Below are 3,850 nucleotides of genomic sequence, written 5' to 3'. Positions count from 1 at the left end.
TGCTGAGAATGTCCATGCAATGCACTTTAGGGCGTTATATCTCGCTAATCAAGCGACTAAAACACTTGACCTTTTGATCAATGTGGAGAGGGCATGGAGTAGATCAACTTTGGTGTGGAAAGTGTTGAGAGATGAGGCTTGTAACTCACACAAAATGGCTTGGAACTTGGAAAGAACTCACTTCACAAGGTTGCACACGTGACATGATTTTTTGCTTGTATCCTTGGCAAAGGTGCAGTTTGATCAGGGCATGACTTTGAACATCTCTATCTTGGCCCACACATGTCCAAAATCAATGAATTTGGTCTCAATATATAGAGGACATGGCAAAGAGTGGTTTAGAATCAAGCTTGTTCAAGATAGTGGCTTGTGGAGGAAGAAAAAGGTATTGACATTTGGCTTACCATGTGTTTGCTGAAATGCATGCGTGTGCCTTAAGAATCTGCCTCGGCTGCCTGCAGGATTTGACTAGTGTTGGGGCACTACTTTGAAGGCTTGTATCTCATTCAATATTTTTCCAATTGTACCAATTCTTGTTTCAATGGGTAGAGGAGATGGCAGGGAAGAGAATGATACCAAGTTTGCACTTATAGCACTTCTGTAGAGCTCTATGAATGGCTGGATATTTGACATGCCATATGTTTGTGAAAATGCCAGGTCATGACCTGACTGGTGACCTGGAATGTGACTGGATTCAAATGAGTTTCCAGCAACTTCACACCAATCTAACTCTTTATACAGGCTTCAAATGAAAAAGTGTCCAACTACAAAGTTGTTCTCCTCCATGAGAGGAACAACTTTGATGTTGGGAACTTTTCCGGAAAATGTCGTTTGCCACGTGTAATCTGGTGCTGAAGTGGACTGCTCAACAAGATTTAAGACATCAAAATTTTTTCTAAGTGTTGGAATGTCTTTTTTCTATTTTTTCCAACTTTTTGCCGAACTCCCGATTTTATCCATTCTTCGACTTTTCTTGATTAATTTTCCACCAAAAGTCAATATTTGAATAATTTTCCCGATTTTGACCCAAAAGTCGACTGTTCCGATTTTTCCGACTATTGATGAAATTCCCGATTAAATCTCTTCCACTCACGTCTAGTCAAACAAACACATCCACACAGTCAGTATGAGAAGTTTTCCACACATAGAAGCCACTTCTGATTAAATGTTGACCAGAAAGTCAACTGGTTGACTTTGGTCAAAGAAACCCTGATTTAAAGAACCAGATGATTTGCAAGCTTGTACCCTCTAATCAATGCCCTGATTTGAAGCAGAGAGACACCCCAATCCAGGAGGACTTCAATGAACATAGGGCCACGTGATTATACCTCAGTTTTCTCATTCTCTGATCATACTTCTTTGCAACGGAGCTTTTTCTTGCCAGCCCTTGAATAACACCTATGATATGAATGCATGGGTATGGATTATGACCTAAGTGATGTATGTATATGAATGCAAAGCCTAAGCCAGTTAGAAGTTAGGGGTAGGACAAATTTGGGGTATGACAGCTGCCCCTATTTAATCGTCTTAAACCTGAAGGTGAGATTGATGCTAGTCTTTCGAACCTTCAAGGTGGAAGAAGATTAAATATCACAGTACCAGAAATTTGTCCTGAAAAGATGGTATGAATGCTATTTTTATTTTGATATCTGCTGGGGAAAGAGAATTTATTTTTTTGGTGGCAATATTTACAATGAGTAATGGGTTTGAATGGAGATAGCTTATAACGTGGTAGCGGTGCCGACACGGGGTTTTCAAAGAGAATGGTTGTATGAAACAATGACCGAAAGGAAAAAGATCTCGTACGATCTATGACTCAACATCGACTCGACATCAGGAGAGGATCTCGTACGATCTTTAGGACTGAAAGAATAAGATCTCTTACGATCTATGACTCAACATCGACTCGACACCAGGAGAAGACCTAAGCATGATCTTCAGGACTGAAAGAATAAGATCTATTACGATCTATGACTCAACATCGACTCGACACCAGGAGAAGACCTAAGCATGATCTTCAGGACTGAAAGAATAAGATCTATTACGATCTATGACTCAACATCGACTCGACGCCAAGAGAAGACCTAAGCATGATCTTCAGGACTGAAAGAATAAGATCTCTTACGATCTATGACTCAACATCGACTCGACACCAGGAGAAGACCTAAGCATGATCTTCAGGACTGAAAGAATAAGATCTCTTACGATCTATGACTCAACATCGACTCAACACCAAGAGAAGACCTAAGCATGATCTTCAGGACTGAAAGAATAAGATCTCTTACGATCTATGACTCAACATCGACTCGACACCAGGAGAAGACCTAAGCATGATCTTCAGGACTGAAAGAATAAGATCTCTTACGATCTATGACTCAACATCGACTCAACATCAGGAGAAGACCTAAGCATGATCTTCGGGACTGAAAGAATAAGATCTCTTACGATCTATGACTCAACATCGACTCAACATCAGGAGAAGACCTAAGCATGATCTTCAGGACTGAAAGAATAAGATCTCTTACGATCTATGACTCAACATCGACTCAACATCTGGACAAAAGAAGACATTGTGTCAGACACTCATCAGAGATTGAAGATACCTCGCCTCGGCACCGTGGTTGGAAGAGATTTGAAATGTAGTAGCAGATATCAATCAGAATTTGTAAGGACAACTTTTGTGTGGGGATGTATTATTGTCTTAACTGGGTGCGGATTTGTATTATCTGGCTTATGCTTTGTTATGCATGTTTGAATTTTTCTATGGCGTAATGCTCCATTTTGATGGATATGCTACGCCTTCGAGGATGCAATGCTATATGCAGTGAACGCTATATGCAGAGTGCCAAATAAGGGCATTAGTGAGGTAAACACCAGGGAAAATCCCCTTAGTGTTAAGGACCATGTGGAGGTGCCAATAGATATTGGACTTTGATTTGTAAGATGCACTTTTCTTTGACTTGAAGAATGATTTCTGACTTCTCACCATGTGCCACTGGTTGGAGGATTTTCAGTTTGAGGAGATTCCCTCGATTCACCATGTTGGGGATGAGAAATCCAGATAAGGAGCTTTGATTAGGGAAGTAGGACAACTCCTAGGAGAAATAAACTCCTGTGCTTGAGGGATGGAACAAACTCTCGGGAGAAATTAACTCCGTGTTTGGGGAGAGACCAAGTTTCCAGGAGAAATAAACTCCTATGGTTGGGGAGAGAACAAAATAGCTCAAAAGATTATGCCCCATGTTTCATGACCCATGAAGGAAATTTCCCTAAAGGATCCTTGAAGAGATTAGTCGAATCTCGACGTAACTGCCCCAGATTGGTTGAATTCAAGGGAGCTTCCTCGACGTGATTGCCCCAGATTGGTCAAAGCTTGAAGAGATTTATCGACATGATTGTCCCAGATTGGTCAAAGCTTGAAGAGATTTATCGACCTGATTGCCCCAGATATGCTGAATTTGAGAGGTCAAACCTCGCCTTAATTGCCCCTGATTAGGTACCTCGGACTAGAATCCTCAAGCTTTCTTTGTTTTGAAGTCAAACAAACGTGGAAACAACTTTACCACGCTCAGCGGAGTCTTCAAACTCTTCCCCTCGAGGTAATCCAAGAAAGCATCAATTGTTCATGCCCAACGGAGTTCTTTTAGGGAACTTGCCCCTCGATAGTCAACATTTGAAATGATTAGCTTTTACTCCTCATAGTTCTCAAGTCTCTTGTATTTTGACATGATCAAGTTACTTACTGATTCTCATCATGGTAACTTCCTTGATGTTAAGCATGTATTTGTATGCAAAAGAATGTTAATTCTAAGAATGATAATTCTAATGCAAAGCGTATGTTAGTCTTGAA

The sequence above is a fragment of the Vicia villosa genome, linkage group LG3 (assembly GCF_029867415.1).
Source record: "Vicia villosa cultivar HV-30 ecotype Madison, WI linkage group LG3, Vvil1.0, whole genome shotgun sequence".
Taxonomy (NCBI): domain Eukaryota; kingdom Viridiplantae; phylum Streptophyta; class Magnoliopsida; order Fabales; family Fabaceae; genus Vicia; species Vicia villosa.
Note: the sequence above shows the minus strand (reverse complement) of the source record.